The sequence below is a fragment of the Lutra lutra genome, chromosome 17, assembly GCF_902655055.1.
Source record: "Lutra lutra chromosome 17, mLutLut1.2, whole genome shotgun sequence".
Lineage (NCBI taxonomy): Eukaryota > Metazoa > Chordata > Mammalia > Carnivora > Mustelidae > Lutra > Lutra lutra.
In genome coordinates, this window is record NC_062294.1 from 40,737,721 (window position 1) to 40,750,817 (window position 13,097).

General features: G+C 45.3%; 1 pseudogene; it reads right to left on the bottom strand.

Annotated features, from left to right (window-relative positions):
• Positions 1 to 1,483: 1,483 nt before the first annotated feature.
• LOC125089139 (60S ribosomal protein L23a-like) lies at positions 1,484 to 1,960 on the bottom strand (annotated as a pseudogene).
• Positions 1,961 to 13,097: the final 11,137 nt, after the last annotated feature.

Consider the following 13,097-nt stretch of genomic DNA (forward strand, 5'->3'; position numbering starts at 1 on the left):
TTGTGCTACAACAGTGTGGTCCATGGACAGCTGGAACCTGTTAGAAATGCAGAACCTTGTTGAAACACCCACCCCAGATCTACTGGCCCAGACTCTGTAGTTTGTCAAGATTCCCAAGTGATTCACGTGCACATTAAAGTTTGGGACACGTTCGTCTCCAGCCCCAGCTGCATATTAGAATCAATGGGACAAGCTTCATTTTTAAATGTCAATGCTTGGGCCCATCTATAACCAACCGTATCAGAATCTCTGGGGGTGGGGCCAAGACACATACATTTTTTTAAGTCTCCAAGGGATTCTCAAGTGGCATGAGTGAGAACCGCAGCCATAGAAGGCTCCTGCACTTTCTATCCAGCTGAACTTGAGATATTTTCTTTCTCTTCCCTACTGTCATTTTGTAAATAGGTAATACATCCATACCGTTTCTTAGAAGTCGAAGAGTACAAGCTAGCATACAGTGAAAAGCAAGTTTCCCTCCATCCCTAACCTCCTGTGTCCCAATTTTCCCCTCCAAATGCAATCACTATTACCAGAATTTTATGTGCTTCCAGAGCTTTTCTGTGCATGCCAAACACATCCACATCCATACACCCTTCTTTATATGCAGTGGTTTAAACTACACATCTGTCCTCCATCTTGCTCTTTTCACTTAACAGTATATCTTGGAGATTGTTTTGTGGCAGTAAACATAATTCTGTCTCGTTCCTTTTGACAGCTACATAGTATTCTACTGCACAAATGTAGCGTAGTTTATTAACCAGTCTCCAGTTGATGGACATTCAGGTTGTTTCCAATTTTTTGCTACTACAAACTCTCTGCAATGAATCATACATACAACAGCACCCAATTCCATCACTCTTATCCTGTTTCTACTTTTTTTTTCCCTGGTAGCGCTTATCAGCACCCGGTCAGAATGACCAGATAATTTATCGTGCAGACCGGGACAGTTCTGAGAGCAGAAGGGGGCGCTATTAGCAGTTATAACTAGGACATAAGTGTAACTGTCCCAGGCAACCAGGATGCATGGCCACCCCATCTGAACTTGGTACATACGTATTCCTTGTCTGTATTTGTATATTGCCTGACTCCCCTCCAGAATATAAGCTCCTGGAGGGTAAGACACAGTCTGTTTTGTTCACTACTGCTTCTCCAGTACCTAGAACAGTGCCTGCAATGCACCAGCAGCTCATTAAATATTTGATAAATGAATTAATAATGAACAGGCCTGAGTATTCATCATTGGCACATGTGTGAGTATAGCTTTAGGATAAATTCCTAGAAGTTGAATGGCTACATTAAAGGGTGTGTGTATCTTATAATTTCACAGATGTGACTATATTATATTCCATGGAGCAAAATTAATTAACTCCCACCAACTATTAGAGTGGAATTTTTGCTCCCCTGTTTGTTGTTGTTGTTGTTGTTGTTGTTGTTGTTTTAATCATGAAAAAACTGTATTTAGACTTAGCCAGCTGGACTCAGTTTAGATGATCCCAATTTTGTTGGCAACATCCAAAACATCATAGTCAGGAGCCACCCGAACGTATGCTTCTTCTCTCCATCAGGCCTGATCAAGGTGTTGACCTTGGCCACATCAATGTCATAGAGCTTCTTCACAGCCTGTTTGATCTGGTGCTTGTTGGCCTTGACATCCACAATGAACACAAGTGTGTTGTTGTCTTCTGTTTCCTCCATGGCTGACTCAGTAGTCAGGGGAAACTTGATGATGGCATAGTGGTCAAGCTTGTTTCTCCTGGGGGCGCTCTTTCGAGGGTATTTGGGCTGCCTTCCAAGACGCAGAGTCTTGGGTCGTCGGAACGTAGGTGATGTGCGATCTTTTTTTTGTGACTGTGGACACCTTTCAGCACCGCTTTCTTGGCCTTCAAAGCCTTTGCTTTGGCTTTGGCTTTGGGAGGGGCTGGAGCTTCCTTCTTAGCTTTCGGCGCCATCTTCGTAAAAGGCCTCCCCTGTTTTTTTTAAGATTTATTTATTTGCGAGAGAGAGAGAGAGCTAGCGCATGCAAGCAGGAGAGAGGTTGAGGGAGAGGGGGAGAGAGAGAGAAGCAGACTCCATGCTGTGCATAGAGCCCAACATGGGGCTTGATCTCGTCATCCTGAGATCATGACCCGAGCTGAAATCAAGAGTTGGAGATAACCAAGTAAGCTACCCAGGCAACTAATTAAGCCACCCAGGCACCCTCGGCCCCCTCTTAATCCTCATGGCTGTGTGTGTGTAAAGGTGTGCATACATCCATACTCAACATGCCTTCCACACAGAGACCCACTCCCATGGCTGACTACTGAACCTTCTAACTTCCCTGGGGTACGTGTTATTGTGCAGGCATAGGTGAGGAAAAGGCCTTCCCCACATGGCTGACTAGGGCGCTCGGTGCCTCCTCTCCTCTCTCCAAGCCCCCTCCAGGCAGGATCAACATTTGCCAATTACCTTCTGGCCCCTGACTATCAGACATGGCATGGCAGCACCTGGCGGGGGCCTGGGCTCAATAAGTGTTTAATTAATTAATCAATCGAGCCAAATCAAAGATTAGGTTGATTATCTAGATCGTTTTATCTATACAACACTAGGCAACTGGTTAATTGCTTTTTCTTTTTTCAAGTTTGGTCCTGAAATGACAGTGGGTTTTAGAAGTACACAGACCCTCAGAGGTCAAAAACCTGATAGGTATGAAATATTCCCAGGGTGTCCTTAAGAGCAGATTGCTACAGAAGCAATAGTCATTATCCTAGAAGTCAATGCCTTAATGTGACCATAATGCTGAGTTATATAATACCCTGGCTTATGATAGGATAACTAAAATCCCCAAATACGGTCTACAAAAATAAAAAGCTAAACTCAGAGAACCTACCTCAGCACTATTTTCCCCACTGTGGATGTCCATACATATGCTGATCATAAGGACAAAGGAATGTGTTATTGTATGAGATTCTTAATTGTGCCTCTCCCTGTGGGATCCTGTCAGAATCTCGGCATGGCGTAGCTCTGTAAGGAAATATTATGTTGGGTAAAATGTAGGAAAGTGAAAACCTGGTAATCAAATAACCACAGTGAGGAGAAATACTATGTGACTTCTGTGTTTAATAAGCTTCCCATGGCTGGTGGAGATTTCCAGGAAACCCCATCCCAGAGGCTCAGGGAGCCCCATGTTGGGTTCATATATTCACTTAACAGTCATAAATTACCTGCCTCAGTCTCACTCACAGATCACAAGATCCTGAGATTTTTGTACTATTTATTTTTAGCGATACCTTTCTGGATGTTAGTCTAATTGGGATTGTGGTCTACTTGGGGCAGAATAAGGTCATGGCGTCCCAAGGGCCCTCTCTGTGTATTTGACAATCAGACACCCAGGGCAGACACAGGCAGAACTGGCAACAGCTTGGCCTGAACAGGCCTAGGACCTCAGGAAGGTGTGGTCAGCACACAGAGAAGGTTGAGTCCAAGTGGGAATCTGGGGTAACTTCTAGGAGCTGAACACAATAGCTCACAAACACATCTTGCCCTCAATTTCTAAAGATTTGCCTTTGATTTTTTAAAAAGCTCTTTTGGGTTGAGTTAGAGCACTCACTCACTCACACATCCGTCTGGGAGCCGTGATCTGGCAGCAACCCATGCCTCGGAGACTGCCAGGAGGACTCCAGGGGCTCGTTGAGGGCTCTGATTCCCAGCAGGCTGAGCCCCAGCTCAGAGACGCGTGATCCCGACCATAAGCACTCCCTTCACAGGCTGTCGGGGAGTGTGAACCCGGGACAGCAGAGCTGGCTGGTGCCGTCACAGTAGCCTCTTCCTTCTCCACCCGCAGCAAAGCAAACACTCAGAAAGATCAATAGCTGTGGCTTCAGATTTTCCCCCTTCTCAACGTTCTTAACACATGTTCAGCAGCACACAGCATCAATGTGATTCCACACCAACACACGTATCAGTCACATGTGAATCTTCCTGGTCAACTCAACACCTTTAAATAGCACAACACACTCTCCAGGAGTGGCAAATGGGGGTCCGGCTGAAGAGTGATGCCCACTGATCCCCTCCAAGGGGTCCAAGGTCTAGTCAAGGTCCACCAAGGCTTTGGGCACTATGCAACCACATGGGGAAATCTGTGCCTTCCTCAGGCCTGGCTTGCCCATGGGGGGACATGTACCCAGGGTCTGCATAACAGGTCGTGTATCAGAAAGGACAGACCTAATGTCCAGAGGGGAAGAACCTTGGGACATGAACCCCAGAGCAGATACTGCTCCTCCAAGGGGACCCACATTTTCATCCACAACCCGTCTTCCAGCAAGTGCCATGGTACGATCTCTGGAACAGCTCAGTTTCAAACTGCCTGTGCCTATCTGTTTTCAAAAGGAGAGGGGACCTACCTTTCCTGGGGACTCTTACTGAGAACCACACAAGGTGCTCTGGAAAGAATGTAACTTTAGGGGTGCCTGGGTAGCTCAGTGGGTTAAAGCCTCTGCCTTTGGCTCCGGTCATGATCCCAGGGTCCTGGGATGGAGCCCATGTCGGGCTCTCTTCTCAGCAGGGAGCCGGCTTCCCCCTCTCTCTCTCTGCCTGCCTCTCTGCCCACTTGTGATCTCTGTCTAATAAATAAATAAAATCTTAAAAAAAAAAAAAAAGAATGCAACTTTGGCAACACACAGGGTTGGGCTCAACCTCTGCCTCCACCACCAGTGCCTGGGTGACCTCAAGTGGGTTTCAGAAACCTCTCAGACCACTGATTTCTTAATCTTTAAATTGGGGGTGATACCATCAGCTTCCTTGAGTTTGTTGTGAGGATTAAAGACAATGTGTATAAAAAATTTAGTGTTCAGTAAGAGTGCAGCACATGGAAAGGGGAAGAGGAAACTGATGGTCACCCACTGAGTAGGAAAACAGTCTACCTGTGGTCTTTCTTCTGTTTCAGGGTGACCGTCCCTAGGACCCTCTGGGAAGCAGAGATCAGACCAGGGTGCTTCTTTTAAGGATCACAGCCTTGCAATAAAGAGTATTCTATAAGTCCATGGAAGAGAAGACTCAGGGACATTGGAAGTGGGATCGGGTGATAAAGTGGTGTGAAGCAGTTAGCAAAGGCCTGGGTTGAGGGGGAAAGGAAGAAAACCCTGTGCTACCCTGTCCCACAGCCCCAGCTAGAAGAGAGAGAAATTGATGGTGACTGAACCATGAGGGACATTACTGAGGCACCTAGGAAACTCATGGGACAGAATTCTCACCTCCACCCATCAATCTTCACATGGTGGGTCTTCAGCAGCAGACCCCACACATATGCCCAGTCACTAAGTGGGTGGGTGGTACAAGTTACCAGCCAGGTCCCCCTAAAGAACAATTCCCTGCAGCATCTTCTAAGACTATTATAAAACCAAAGGGGACCCCTAGGTACGTAGTATGGTCGTAGGGAGGAGCCCCACCTCTCAGTAGGGATGGGATGAGAGGATATTGGTGTCCCAGGGTGGGGCACTCACACAGGCAGTTGGAAATGCTGACTATCATTAGCAACAGTGCTGGTCTAGGAGGTCAGATTGAACACACAATGGAGAGTTTGCCAATAAGTTTCCCAGAGCAGAAAAGAGAGATTGAAAGAGACCTCTGGAAGCCATTTAGGAATCTACATGATGTGATAGGAATATGGGACAAGAAGGAAATTTTTCACTAAAGACTTCTTCCTAGAGAAAAACTGTATCTGTTTAGAGGAAATACTTTTGATAAGCTGCCTGCTGTTTGGGCTTGAAACTCCAGGAGCTCAAGTAATGCTCAAATAATAAAGATGGCAAGCAGCCTGCCTTCTAGAGTATTCTGTAAGTTAGGATTCTTTGTGTCACTGGATTTGAGTTAGTGAGTTTGAAGGTAGGACTGAGGAAAGAGGGACGCCTGGGTGGCTCAGTCAGTTAAGTGACTGCCTTAGGCTCAGGTCATGATCTCAAGGTCCTGGGACTGAACCCCTCATGGGGCTCCCTGCTCAGTAGGGAGTCTGCTTCTTCCTCTCCTTCTCCCTGGCTCATGCTTCTCTCTCTCTCTTTCTCTCTCTCAAATAAATAAAACCTCAAAAAAAAAAAAAAAAAAACTAAGGGAAGGGTGGGGGGAGTTTTGCCTCCTGACACAGTGAAGAACCAGGTGGATGGGCACTGCATATAGGACAGTTGGGAATTACCAGTAGTGGTGACAGGTAAGCAGAAATTCTTATTGAGGATGCTACCGCGTCTTTGTGCAATGACGCTCCCTGCCATCACTGCTCATGAGTACCTTTGTGGGTAAAGACTTTTCGAGTATAAAGGCAATGCATACAGCATGCGTAGACACAGCAGCCAGGGGATGAAGGCAGAGCTAGTATCTGTGCTGGAGAAAGAGCACAAAGTAGGAGCCAGAGGCTTGGGTGCAGGCCCAGCTCTGCAGCCAGTGATTTTTGAGACCTTGGATAAACTCCTCATTCTGGGCTTTATTTACTCAATCCTAAAATGGGCTCATAGTCTTCCAACCCTAACATCCTAGGACTCTGATTTTAGCGCAACACTTTCCACAACCCAACGTGGATTAGTGGTGGTTATTAGCACAGCATTTGTGCATTTGTATGGAATGTGTTTGCTGCCACAACAACATAATGAATTTTCCCACAAATTACATGTGCAAAGAACCGCTTAGGTTGAACTGTAAGATCACTGCAGATGCACTATTGATTTTCATTATTTTAGTTTTCTCCATCCCTGAGTTCCGCGCAACCATCCCCCAATTTGATTTTACCCAGCAGAACAATCTGCCACTTCTTCCTAGTAATCAGTTCATAAAATCTCAGAACTTCAGAGTCTGAGAAAGTAAACTGGTTTGGATAGAATTTTTTTTTTTTTCCTTTTGGAGAAATGATGGCTTTTGACCTCCCAGAGCCAACAGAAATTTCTCCAGCCAGAGCACTAGGTGTCCTTCAATGGCATGTAAAGAGCCAGTCATGCATGCATACACACTGTTCTTACATAGTAATGAGAACAACTTCTGTTATGAAAAATTATCCTGCTAAAGCACAAATGTTTTTTGCCTCTACCATGGCTGTCCACCGGGGAGTGCCTAGCAGCCCTTCACCATGAGACTTTTCCAGAACCCACTTTCCCACTGATTTTGCCCTTTAACTGTGTTTCCTTACAGTAACTGGACTGTGCAGCTTCTAACAACACCAGCTCCCCAGAAGGGCAGTCAGGCTGGTTTTCTGACAAAAGAGGTCTCTCTTGACTTTGCAAGTGGTGTCCAGGTAACTGAGATCTCTTTGCAGCATTTTGCCTCTGATTCATTATCATCCTAGGACAGATTAGCCCTGCATACAAACACTAGGAAATTAACATTGGACACCACTCCTTCTCTGACATTGGAGAATAATTGCTGATTGCTTTGCATGGAATGCCTTCCATGACAGAGCAAAAGGATGGCTATTTTTTACAAAGAATATTAAGGAGGGCACGTGCTGGAATGCCTGGGTGGCTCAGTCGGTTAAATATCTGCCTTCAGGGGCGCCTGGGTGGCTCAGTGGGTTAGGCTGCTGCCTTCGGCTCAGGTCATGATCTCAGGGTCCTGGGATCGAGTCCCACATCGGGCTCTCTGCTCAGCAAGAAGCCTGCTTCCCTCTCTCTCTCTCTGCCTTCCTCTCCGTCTACTTGTGATCTCTCTGTCAAATAAATAAATAAAATCTTTAAAAAAAAAAAATCTGCCTTCAGCTCAGGTCATGACCTCAGAGTCCTGGAATCAAGTCCCACATCGGGCTTCTTGCTCAATGGGGAGCCTGCTTCACCCTCTGCCTGCCACTTCCCCTGCTTGTGTGCGCACATGCGATCTCTCTCTCTCATTCTGACAAATAAATAAAATAAAATGTTAAAAAAAAAAAAAGGAGGGCACATTTTGTGATGAGCACTGGGTGTTATATGCAATTAATGAATCACTGAACACCACATCAGAAATTAATGAGGTACTGTATATTGGCTAACTGAACATAAAAAATTAAGTTGGTTTTTTTTAAAATGTATAACTGGAAGGACTAGTTCACTAGAAACTTTCAAGAGGGCAGGAAATAAGTCCAGGGACCACAGTGAGAGAGAAACAAAAACAGAGAGGATTCAAGCACTTAATGTATTGGCCTGGGGAATGGGGGATGACTCAGGCCTTCAGTGGCGGCACAAAGGCCGGGCCGCTGTCCCAGGTGCTGACTCTCCACACAGGAGGGATAGGCCAACAGGGTAGGGTCCCTGTTCCTCTGACACTTTCTGGTAAGGGAAGACCAACAATCAAGTTGTAAACATATCATAGACATGAAGACTCAGAATACTTTAAATACTATGAAGAAAACAAAACAGGATTGAGAGACATTGTTTGGGTCAGAGAGATAGGGTCTAGAATAGCCTAGGTGGTCAGAGAGATAGGGTCTAGAATAGCCTAGGTGGTCAGAAAAGGGCTCTCTGAGGAGGCGACATTTAAATGGACACAAACAGGCTGAGATAAAGCCAGCCAGGCAAACATCAAGGAAAGAGCATTCCAAGCATCCGTAACAGCCCATGCAAAGGCCCATCAGTGACTTCCAGGGCACAAAGAATGTCTATACATCTAAAGCACAGGGGAGAAGGGTACCAGATGAGATTAAGAGGCAGGAGCCTTGGCAAAAAGTTTGGATTTTGTTCCAAGGGCATCAGGAAACCCTGAGGGTTTTCAAGCACAGTAGCGACATGACCTGACTTTATGCTTTTTAAAGACGGCTCTGGCCAGTGTCTGAAGAATGTTTGCAGGGAACAGGTGTGGCAGTAGGGAGGCCAGGAAGGAGGTTCTTGTGGGTGCCAGGTAAAGGATGATGCTGACCTGGGATGATGGGAATGGAGATAAGCAGCTGGATTGGGGATTTTTATTTATTTATTTATTTATTTTAGATGGAGCCAACATGTCCTACTAATGAGTGAAGTGGAACGTGAAGAAAGAAACTCAGGGTGACTCCTGGAGTATTTTGGCTTTAACAACTCTTTGATGGAAATGAGTGATCAGTCTGTCAGGATTAATGTTAAACCCTTTCCCATATCCTTGGGAGGGAGATAAGGGAGTTGTTAGTTTGTTTTCGTGGTTTTAGGAGGAGTCTTAGGAGCCTCTGGAGCCAACTCATAAGAAATAGAAGTGCTGGTAACACTTAGCTCTACAATATGAGAAATAGCTTTTGTTTGCATATGATGATTCTTCCCCTACTTCTTCAGAAAAACAAATGCCGAGCAGAGGTTAGGAACAAATCTTGGCATAAATGTAAACATCCACTCTGTGGAGACTCAACCAAAGGCAGGTCCTTTCTCTGCCACAAATGTGTTTGTGTCTAATCTGCAAAGTGCAGGAGAGGCCTTAAGTCAACTGTCTGGGGGAGGGAGAGATCCAGACTTTACACTTATCCTAGTGGGTCCGGAGGCCAACTTAATGGAATATCTTCGTGCAGGATGTTAATGTGTTTGGTGGAGGCGAGTGGGCAAAAAGCAAACTGAGGGTGCAGGGGAAGGATGAGATTTTAGAAGAGGCAGAATATCAAAGAAGAGAAACTGCAAACAGATTCAAGGGAATCGATGGGCTGCCCAGCAGCAAATTTCACTTCTGTGGTTCCTGTGAAGGAATCACATGACTATTTCCAAGTGCATTTGCTTGCTGCGTGGAAGGCCTCTAATGAGACACAGTTTCTAGCTAGTTGGATTTCACATTGCTCAGTGCCAGGTTGGCGATCTGTTTTGCATTAAGCACTGCAGCCTGTTAACCTGGTGAGTTATGGTTCTGGGTGGACAGCAGAATCCCTCACTGCAATTCAAACACTTTTTGCTTGAAGTAAAAAGAAGAAGGTGAAGGTGATGGCGGTGATGATGATGATGACGATAAAGAAGATGAGTTCAATCAGGTTACCATCTTGAAATCTTGAACTCATCGAACTAAAATGACCCTGATAATGGGCCTTTTTTAATCTTTTCTGGATCATTCCAGGCAAGAGCTCAACCCATTTTTCAACCTTTCTCTGCCCTCTGTTCTTGTTGGGAGAACTAGACCTCTCCATTTCTTCCCTTCCAAGCTCAAGATAATTTAGAGCCCAGGCACTTGGGAGTCTTACTTGGGGCAGACTAAGCCAGCGGGGGTGGAAATCCTGATTATAGATGACAAGAAATTCTGCATGAAAGCACTAGGAAAGTAAGAATTTTCTTCCGCAGGGGTCAGAGATAGCGCTATCACCAGCAGAAGTAGTCTGTCCATGGACTCTCTCTTGTTTGTACAAATCTTAAAACTAACCCAAAGCGGTACTGAGCATGCTCACTGAAGCTCCGTTAAAGCCTGCCACCTACCTTGAAAAGTCCGTGGCTTTCCTCCCCACATTGCTCCTACCTCTTTCCAGAAAAGCGCACATTCGTTTTGATACCAACAAGTGCTCAGTCAAGTGTGTCATTGCTCCTTTTGCAATGGGACACTTGCTGGGTAAAACAGCTCACCTTCAAACCTCCTTGCCACAAGATCAGCGCAAGGGAACTGGTGATCACAGTCTCTGTGGAAGATGAACCTTGGTGCTCTAAGTTTCGGTAGAACTGCACGGAGCTAATCAGAACCACCGAGCTCCTCAGAGGAGATGATAAAAGCTATACTCCATCAATGTATGAAACTTCAGTGACAATAATAAAAGGTTTGGGTGGCAATAATGACTAGTGTTTTTTTTTTTAAGATTTTATTTATTTATTTGACAGACAGAGATCACAAGTAGGCAGAGAGGCAGGCAGAGAGAGAGGAGGAAGCAGGCTCCCTGCTGAGCAGAGAGCCCGATGCGGGGCTCGATCCCAGGACCCTGAGATCATGACCTGAGCCGAAGGCAGAGGCTTTAACCCACTGAGCCACCCAGGCGCCCCATGACTAGTGTTTTTGACTTACGAAGAAAATTAAAGGCCTTCTTACCTTGGAGAAGAAGACAGTAAAGAATGTGCTGTGCACACAAACACATATGTTTTGTGTCATGTGCATATGTGTACAAGAACACGTGTGCATGCGTGTGTGTATGTGTGTGTGACACCTTCAAAGTACCAGAAGCCAAACCATCCATTGCTTTTCTGACAAGCTGCATGGTCCTTTTAAACTACCAAAACCAGAAAGATGACCATGAGCTGGAAAATACTGTCAGGAAGCCTGGGAAGTGCACATCCAGGCCTCCCTGAGAACCCAATTCAGCTCGAACTGGCAATTGATCACAGTGAGATTTCTGATCCCAGCACAGCAAAATAATTCTCCCAAGCCCTGCGACCCCTTAGGCCAAGCCCAGAAGCTACAGAGCTCATTGGTTTTACACCAACATGTGCACATTGAAAAGCTGGGCCTCGGAGAGCTGTGAATTGTTTTTACGTGTTTTGTGATCTAATATCTGTGGTCTAATATTTCAGGCAAATACAATCACTTTCCAAAAGAGGATATTTCCCCAATGTCTCTCTCAAAGAACCCAGGATTAGCAAGTCATTTGGGACTTATCTTCTGTTTGGTGATGTGTTTTTGAGATCGTTCCATAACATATAAAACAAGCTTTATCAAGGCAATATGTAGCTTTGTGAAAACTGACAGACAAGAGCTACCCTGGAGTCCAATACAAAGGACTGGGTTACGGCCAGACTCCGAGCTCTAAGAGCATCCAGGGGGGCAGGTCAATTCTGAAATTTATAAATACATACAACTGTCCATGCAATTCAAAGAACTTGTCTTGTTAGACCACTTCACACAAATACAGCCCAACATATTCAATCGGCTCCCTCAAATTGATGCTGTCACCAAAATTAAATCAATACTTATTACGAAAGACAAATAAGTATCTAATAATCAACTTATTTGGGATTCACAATGCTGTGCTATTACCAAAAGGCATTTTTCAATTATTTACATTTAACTATACATTACTCTAATCTCTGTATCAGTTGCATTTGGATAAAATTTGAGCTTCTAATTTAATTTTGTTTTGGATTTCCTATGACATACCTATTTATGTCAATTGCCTAAGAGGAAAAGACCATCAGTAATAACAATAGTTATGGAAAATACTTATTGAGCACTTCGAACATGGCAGACTCTGGGCTCAAGCCATCACTGGGACTGTCTACTTTAATCTTCAGAGTAAAGTCCACAAGGAAGCCATGAGTGGTATCTGCATTGTAGAGATGATGAACTGAGTCTGAGACATGAAGTGACTTATCCCCAAGATTTGACCCAAGTCTGACTTGAGAGGCTTGCTTCCAACCACTACTTGGCTCCACTTCTTAGCCACATGAGTAATTCCAAGTGGAGATGTCTTTAAGATTCCTTTCCACTCTGGGTTAGCCAATAATCAGAGGGTTGTGCTAGAATGGATCTAACATGACCCAGTCCCCGAATAAGGTCAAAGTCACCTCTCTGTGGTGCTTCAGTTTCCCTCTGTCGAGGATGTTCGCCCCTTCTCTAGGAGTGTTGTATAAGAAATGACGCAGCAGTCCATCCTCTTCTTTAGACACAGGGTATTTTCTGAGTGAGAATAAAGGGGGAGGAAAGGAACCCGTGTGTGGTATAGCATGCAGACGAGAAGTGCCTGTGCCGAACTCCCAGCTCATCATCTATTAACTAGATGTTCCTGGTAAGGGTCAATCCTCTGCGCCTGTTTTTTTATCTGTAATACCGGGATGGTCATAATTCCTCTGCAGCACGGGTAAGGGGGATGGTTAAAAGAAGTAACCCATACAGAGCACTCACCAAGCACCTGGTAGAGAGGAAGTGCTCAGTTCTGTTACACGAGCCATGATCACCCACTGAGACCCCTATCACCACACCCTGCATGACGCCTGCTATGAGGCTTTGTTTACACACTTTCCTCCTCCACCATACTGTGAGACCCTCGCAGCCTTGGTTGTGTCTCATTCATCTCAGGATCTCCAGCCCCCAACACAGTTTCTGACCCGCCACCGGCACTCATGAATGTCTGTTGAGTGAGTGAATTATTGCATACATGCACTTACTCCAATGCCATATGCCGTACGAAGTAATCAAAGTTCAGAGAGGCCAAGCCACTAACAGTGGCAGAGCTGGAAGGGGGATCCAAGCCTCTTGACTTC